This window comes from Physeter macrocephalus, chromosome 14 (assembly GCF_002837175.3).
Source record: "Physeter macrocephalus isolate SW-GA chromosome 14, ASM283717v5, whole genome shotgun sequence".
NCBI lineage: Eukaryota > Metazoa > Chordata > Mammalia > Artiodactyla > Physeteridae > Physeter > Physeter macrocephalus.
In genome coordinates, this window is record NC_041227.1 from 59,878,125 (window position 1) to 59,886,715 (window position 8,591).

The window sequence follows — 8,591 nt, forward strand, 5'->3', positions numbered from 1 at the left end:
GTGCTCCGCAACGGGAGAGGCCACAACAGTGAGAGGCCCGCGTACTGCCAAAAAAAAAAAAAAAAAAAAATATATATATATATATATATATATATATATGGATGATAGCACCTAGGAACTGGCTTTGGACAGAAGCTGTTTCTTGGAGGATGCTTGAGGTGCCAATTTATCAACACATCAGATTTTCTGTAAATAGATGCAGGCACTAGGCAAACGTGTTTCCAGCCTGAAAGCCCCATGATCAAGAGAGACACAATCCTTAAAGGAACTACTCTGAAGGCATTTGTTATAATTCCCCACTTAATATCTCAAATGCATAATTCCTACCCTGACTCAGTGCATCTTTGGGGACTGAGAAATAAACAATCCCTCTCGTGTATGAGAGTTCAGATCCTGCTGCCACCACTTTCTAGCTGCATGACCTTCAATAGGCCACTCACCTCTCTGATCCCTTTGTAAATGAGGATACTGGTACCTCCCTTTGCAGATTCGGTGGGAAGACTAGGAAGAGCGCTCTGCACTGTGCGTCGCACATAGTAGGTCCTCAAAAAAACCAGCATCATGATGGTGTTGGAGACTTGATTCTACCAACTCTAGGCCGCTTTCAACACACTTCATCTTATGTGTGATTCGAATGGCTTTGATGTGTCTGGGATCAGGGAGTTTTTCTTTCTGAAATCCAGAACTTCATTTAATTTGGCACCAGGAAACTTCGTTCCCAAACTGAATTGGAGTGAGCTGTTTTTCCACACTAAAACAAAACAATGAATAAAATGGAGCATTGTGATTCTACTTTTTTTTTTTTTAGGGAGTTTCCCCATTTTCTCATAATGAGAGATCATTAAAATAACCAGAAGACAAATGGCATCAGATTAATGAAAATGTAGATCAAATGATGCTCTATTACCTATTTTTGCTCAATTGCAGTTGAGGAATGCATTGATTAAGCTGCCAGCAAACCATTATGGTCATATTTGTTACTAGAGCATAATCTATTTTATTATGATGGGATAATAACTAACACAGTCTTGCAGACAGACATTTCTCTGTGGGCTAAGTAATCATTTACTGTGGATCCTCACCAAAGAACACTGGGTTCATTTTGTTCATGGTGGAATGGAGCCTTTGAGTTGGGGAGGGGAGAGGATAGTTTACTTTCTTTGTATTTATCACATGGCTCAGCTTGCTGGACTCCCAGGTGGAGGACACTTGGAGTACTGCTGTGACATCTACAATGATCCAATAGAGATTGCAGAAATATCAAAAAAAAAAAAGGTAATCAGTGAGCTTATTTAATTTTTTGTTGTTTTTATCTACTCCATACCCCATAGTGGATTTGATTGATTTCTCATGTGCTTATTTATTTGTTAGGTTCATTTATTCATTATTCATTAGGCAGACAGGTGATAGGGTATGGCGGAGGACCCAATCCTGGCCTTGCAGAGATCAGTATCACAAGATCTCGAATTGCTCACAGCCTAGCGGGAGAGGCAAGGGCGCAGCTGAGCAGTTAGGCTATACAAGGATAGAGATATGCAAAGAGATTGCTCATAGCAAAACTGGAGAGATGATTTTGCCACTGCATGCAGGCAGCCTCAGGAGTGTAGCCCCTAGAGTAGCAGTGATGATGAACTTGAATGCAAGAAGCAGGCCGGCTGCATTTGAACCCAGACCCCGTCACTCACAAGCTAGGAATTCCTGGGCAAATTACATCATTCCTCTAATCCCAAATTTCTCCTCTGCAAGCTGGGGGTGATAACAGGACTCCCTCACTGTAGTTCCATTATGTGGATGAACGCTTTGCATTTCCTGTGTATTGTCTTGTTGAAGTCTTCAGTATGGAGGAACCAGTGTCATGGCATTCTTGCTTTTTACCCAGGAAGAAACTTAGCATTTAGAGAGAGTAAGCACCTTGCCCGAGGTCACCAAGCCAGCCAGAGGCAGAACCAGGAGAGGAAGGCAAGTCTCCTGTCCTCCCAAGTGCATGCTCTTAACCAGTATGAAGTGAGCATTTTCATACATCTTTGTTGTTTAATGCAAGGGTCACAAAATACCCTGAGGGGCCAGGCAGGACGTGAATGCCTTCAGCAGGCAGGCGGGGATGTGACTGCCTGAATAATAGCACAGGTCCATCTAAAGCCCCAGATGATCTTGCCTTGTGGATTACAGGCTCAGTCTTGCTCTTCTAATTTTTTTGAAAATAAGAAATCTGGATTTTTGTCCAAAATCTCTTGATTTAACTGACAATTATTTTAATTTAAAACTGAGTGTGAGCCCAACAAAACCTGTCTGCAGATGGGGCAGGCCCAGGGGCTGCCAGCCTGCAAGCTCTGCTATGAAGGAAGACCTCTCTGCAGGCTACTTGGTGCCCTAAAAGCCTCCTGCACACTTCGTCCTACTTCAGTTTCTGCTTGGAGGACCCTTGCTGGTCTCTGGGCAGTGAGAAATCTCTGGCACAGGCTGGCAGCAGGGAGCCGGGCTCAGCCCCGGCACCCATCACTCACTGTTCACAAGAAGGATGGTCAGGCTCCATCCTGTAAGGAAGCTTGTCTTCTGGGACTGCCCCCACTCTCGGACTGATTTGAAGCTGCGGATGGGCTTGCCTTAGGGGGGGTCTCCTTCAAGCAGGCAGGGACGCAAGTTTCCCCGGAGTTGTTTTTGTTCTCATTGTTCCTTGGGGTTGGGAGAGACAAATTGGACCATTCAGGTGCCTTAGTAATCCACCCCATTCATTGTTAGCATGTATTTACTAAATGGCCATTCTTTGCACGGCCAGGGGAGGGGAGGGGTGCCCTGTAGGGCAGGGGAGACAAGTAGGTACAGGAATCCTGAGATCATACGGCAAGTATGGTGGAGGCATTAACAAAATGCTACAGAACACAAGTGGGGAAGAATTATGCCCAAAGGAGGCAATCAGTGAAAGTGTCATAGTCTTTGAGCTAAATCCCTAGGTGTGGATAGAATTTCACCAGTTCAGGAGAGAAGAGGAAGGACAGTCCAGACGGAGAGAGAACACTACCACCATCGCCATCATTGCCACCACCACCATCGCCAGCACCATCACCATCCAACGCCATCATCATCCACGAACCATCACCATCATATGATCATCTCCATCGCCACCAGCACCATCACCAACACCATTGCCAACACCATGATCATCACCTCCATCATGTCGCCACCACCGTCACCACCACCATCTTCACTATCCTCAGTGAATCAATAGCCAACATTACTGAGAGCTTAAAATAAAGTCCTTTCTATGCTTTATCTAATTTGAACCTCACAACCCTTTGACGTGGGTACTGACTGTATTCTCATTTAAAGATGAGGAAACTGAGGCTTAGAGAAATGAGGGGACTTACCTTCTCACAGCTCATTAGTGTGACTCCAGATTCAAAGCCAACTGCCTGACTCCAGAGCCTGCACTCAACCCCTGCACCTGACTGCTGGCCGTACACCAATACATGAAGGGGACAAAGGCCTGAGAGTACACGTGAAGGGATTAGGGCGCTGCTGGCACATAGTAAGTGCCCAATAAGTGTTAGAGACTGTAGATTCTTTCAGAAGAATGTTAATGGCTATTGCCCAAAGGACTTCTGTCGTCAAATACCTGTAGGAAATGGTAGCTGAAACAAAGTGAAGCAAGTTGGGCTGCAGAACTTGTCAGAGCCTTCCAAGTGCAAACACACATTGGGAATCTCCAAGAAGCAATGCAGGAACTTTTACCCCCTGAGCATATGGTCAAGATTAGGGTTCCTTGAGAAACACAGATCACGAGATAAATAGTCAAGAGCATCAAAGTGGGGTTAAGTGGGCTCAGGATTTCTCAACTGTGGCACTATTGACATTTGGGACTGAATCCTTCTTTTTGGGGCAGGGCTACGGTATGCACGTTGGATGCGCTTAGGCCTTGACCCACTAGATGCCAGTAGGACCCCCTTCCCCAGTTGTGAACACCAAAAAGGTCTCCACACATTGACATAATGGGAGACAAAATCACTTCCAGCTGAGGGCCACTGGCTTAGCTATTTAGAGCTAAAATTAAAAAGAGAACAGGCCAGAAGTGCCTACATTTAAGGGGCCAGAGGATGAAGGGAAGGCCACTGCTGAGCCAAGGAAAGGGGTAAAAAGAGCTCGGATGACCTAGGAGAGGGAGTACCAGGACTGCCAAAGGAGCTGTGGGCTCCCAGAAGATGAGGTGGCCCCCAGTGGTGTCAAAAGCTACGGAGAAGAGGGACCTCGGGAAAAGAAGCTCCCGATCTTCTCATTGATTTCCTTTGGGGAAGCAGCTCCAGTGGAGTAGCAGGCAGCCAATGGATTCCAGGGACCCAGAGGCAGAACTTGCACTGTCCACGGAAGGACTAGAGCAGCCAATAGCAGAAAATGCCATTAAGATGGGAAAATCTGACCTGGTCCAGAGAAGGACCGAGGAGGGCATGGTGGAGAGGGAGTCAAGGAGGAAGCGGGTTGATGAAGATCCAGAAGAGGGCATAGGCAGAGAAAGGTTCAAGGACGTGATCCTTTCACCAAAAGAGGGGCAGTGGGTACTTGCTTCTCACAGACTCCCAGACATCTTTGGTTTAGCCCACTGTATTCGCTTCCTAATTCGGTGGCTTAAAACAACATGAATTTATTGGTTCAGTCTAAAGAATGGGAGTCCTGGAGGTCAGAAGTCCAAAATCAGGTTGTCAGCAGGGTTGGTTCCGGGTCAGTTCCTTCTGGGAGGGGTCAGAGGGAGAATCCATGCCTCTCTCCTGGCCGCCAGTGGTTGCTGGCCACCCTCACATCCCTCGGCTTGTGGATGCACCACTCCATCTCTGCCTCCTAATGGGGCTGTCTTTCCTGTGTGCCTTCACCTGGCATTCTTATGAGGACACCAGCCATTGGATTTAGGTCAGCTAATCCAGCTGACCTCATCATTTTTTTCCTTTGCAACAGGTTTTTATTTTTGCTTTATATGTATTACAGGGTTTGAGACCTAAAGAAATACATTTTCTCTTCAAATTTGGATATGTATATAAATATCATTAGTCTGGACTCAGCACACTCAATGCCGTGGTTTCTTGGCCTGTATCTGCTCTGAAATCATTAAGCTTTGTCTGTCTACCCAGGGGCCCTGAGAACAAAAAAAACACAGCCAGAGTTTATAGTTTTTAAAAGCAAATAAATTTGAAAAGAAAAACCAGTGAGGAAAAAGGTTTGATTCACCTTCTTAGGGTCTGTAGCTGGGAACCCAAGTTGATTTTGAGGGACATCTGGTCTGTCTTGGGTACTTGGGGCCTCATACTGCCTTTGCTTCTTTCATGGTTCAATCAAAGGCAATTCCCACAAAAGCTGGCTAAAAGAGCCAATACCCGACTCCAGGGCCTGAGGGTTCTTGGCATGGCAGAGTTTTCTCTTCCCAAGCCCAGAGGCTGACCATCTGACCTACATAGGGGAACAGGACTAGAGTTTAGCAGAGAGGTTCACAGCTGACCTCATCTTAATTTAGCTAATGACATCTGCAAAGACCCTAAATAAAGTCCAAGTGGATATGAAGTTTGAGGAGACAGCTACTTAACCCAGTATATTCACATACAGATTTTTTACAAATTTGACTCAATAACCATTTTATAAATTGGGATATGGAACATAAGAATCAGTATTTCTGGAGTCTTCTGGAAAACCAGTGGACTGGTTTTAGCAACAGTGGACTGTATCCCCCATGGCAAAAACAGTTGGTGCAGACAAGTGATTGCCCGTGTTAGGTGAGTGGGCTCGTTCTAACCTGCCACAGCTCCTGCCCAGCCTGCTTCCCTCATTGACCTTACCTGGGTGGCCCCTGTATGGGCTGGAGTTTCAGGTGCCTGGCCAAAGCCCTGGGAGCAGAGCCCCATTTTGTAAATTCCTGACGGTCTGGTGGAGATCAGCTGTCATCCTCCCCTGATGTTCTTTCTGATCCTAGGTTTAACCACAGTCATGTTCAGCCATCCAACTTAAAGCACACAGCTGGGATTACACAAGCAGGTAACCCCACTGGGCCCTCCTATGGGTGTTGGACCAGGACTGGCTGCGTCTGCTAGTGTTTCTCTGGTTAAAGTTCAGGAGGCCCTTGCCCATGGTGGTGGTTCTGGAATCCCGCTTCAGAAGGGCATGGTGCCAGCTTCAGAAATCAAACAGATCTGACTTTGAGTTCTAAGGCCAGCCCCAAGTACCTGTATGGCCTTAAATGAGGATTTTGTGAGGATAGGAAATAATGTATGTAAAGTGCCTCAGACTGTCCCAGGTTTGAAATGAGCACTTGATAAATGCAACCGTGAAAAATTATTACCAGTTCTATTGTTAGATGAGTTCCAAGTCACCAGACAGATGGCACGTCGCATTCACAGGTCAGGGAGCGCAAAGTGGATGGAGAAGAGGGAAGACGAAGCCTCCTCCAATCACAAGCCTCAGTAAGGAGGACAGCAGGATTCTAAGTCACCCATTGGCCATTTCTTAAAAGACAGGAAGTCTTTTAAGCAGCTACCACCCATCCCCTTCTCCCCCACCGCCACCCGTGTTCTGTGCTCATTTCATACTCACCATCCAGTGTTTAGGTGACACTTTATTAAACAAGGTCTGCCGGTGACCCAGCAAGTCACAATGAAGACAGGAATTAAGATATAGCTTCCTGCAATGCCTAATTGGATTACAAGGATCATGGGAATGTGGAATTGACTATGAAATGTGCAGGGGATTATTCAGTAATGACTCTCTTCTGTCGTCCTTCACTAATCCTGTCAATCGAGAATAGCTTTAGATTAGGAGAGAATCCCAGTGGAAGGAGCTGGCTTCCTCATTTACAGTTGGGCCTTCCCGGGCGTTGGGGGAGCGGGGTGGTTATCGGTGATTGATTGACCGGTGATGACAGCTGCCGTGTGTAAGCCAATGACCCTGGTCCGTATCACTCATCTGGATTCCTGCTCCAACAACCCTACAGTCAATGGACGTTTCTACCCTGGGATCTACCCAGAAGCCCAGGAGTCTCTGTTACTTCCACTCCCTTAAATTCATGAGGTCACTCTCAATTTAAACTCCTAAACATCTCTTGTGTCCATCTCCTCCTCCCCCACCACGTTCCCCCCATTAGACCTTTATGAGCTCTCTCTTATGGTATTACTGTCACTCCCCCACTCTGTCTCTTGCCTCTATGCCTCTCCAATTAAAACAACAATAACAACAAAAAGATAACAGAAAGCACGGCTTTCAGAATGAGTTTTTAAAAACGCCCTTCTGCTCATATCACTCCCCTGATGAAGATCCTTCCATCACAAAACCAGTAAATACATTGCGTGTTTGGGTCTCCTCCTCCCTCCGGGGCCCAGGCAGACATTACTGATCAATCACTGCATTGTTTCCTGCTGAGCAGGATTTGAACAGAGCTTTGCTATGAGCTCATTGGCACTGATATTTTAGAGTCCTTCATCACCTGCCTTCTGCCTGCCTGTCTTGTTTGTCTCTTGATGCTCCAGCTCTTCCCCCACCTCTACTGTGGAATTCACCTCCCAACAATCCTGAGCTCTGGGTAGTTATGAATGACTCATACCGCCAGGCCTTTGCATGTGCAGTTTCTTCTGCCTGGAATGCCCTCTCTCACACGTGTCTACGTGGAAAACTCTTCCTTCACTCAGGTGTCATCTCTATGAGTCCCCAAGATGTGGGCATTTTTCTCTAAGCCCCCCTTGCCTGTGCCTCCTTTTCAGCAAGTGTCCCATTGCCCTGAAGCGGTTGGTTTGCATATCTGGCTGCCCACTAGTTTTTCTAGCTCCCACAGTGGGGACAGGGACAGTGGCTCATGCATCACTACGTCCTCAGCACCTATCATGGCTTTACTGTGGTCACTAGCTGTTTATCAAGGAAGTGATTGGATAAGTAGCATCTCTTTACTGACCACTTATTTTATGCCGGACACTGGGCTAAGCACCTACATGCATCATCATCCTCCATTCTTCTAGGAGGTAGTCAGGCTTTTTTTCCACTTTGCATGAGAGGAAACCAAGGCTCAGAGAGATAAAGGCACTTATGGGCTCAAGGCCACACCCAGGAAGGACCCATTTCTGTCTAAACTACTGTTCCCCCAGGGGACATTTTGGCAATGTCTGGAGACATATTTGATTGTCACAACCGAATGGAGGGTGCTCCTGGCATCTAATGACTAGAGTCCAGAGATGCTGCTAAACATCCTACAATGCACAGGACAGGCCCCCAATAACAGAGAATTACCCAGCCGCCATTGTCAATAGTGCCAAGGGTGAGAAACCCTGCCCATAACCCTTCGCAGATAATCATGGCCTTGAACACCTCTGTGTCGTATGTGTACCTTTTAACTGTTGGTGTTTTCACTGGTTTTGGTTGCTAAGGCTTACAAACTGCAAAAATACAGTTAGAAGGAGCTACCCTCTCTTTGGTTACAAGACTGGATGGGGGGGCTTCCCTGGTGGCGCAGTGATTAAGAATCCGCCTGCCAATGCAGGGGACAGGGGTTCAAGCCCTGGTCCAGGAAGATCCCACATGCCACGGAGCTACTAAGCCTGTGTGCCACAACTACTGAGCCTGCACTCTAGAGCTCA

General features: G+C 46.8%; 1 protein-coding gene across 1 annotated transcript in view; it reads left to right on the forward strand.

Annotated features, from left to right (window-relative positions):
- LOC114487549 (xylosyltransferase 1-like) overlaps window positions 1-8,591 on the forward strand; it is a 176,580-nt gene that overhangs the window by 165,910 nt on the left and 2,079 nt on the right. The gene's annotated exons all lie outside the window — the stretch shown is intronic.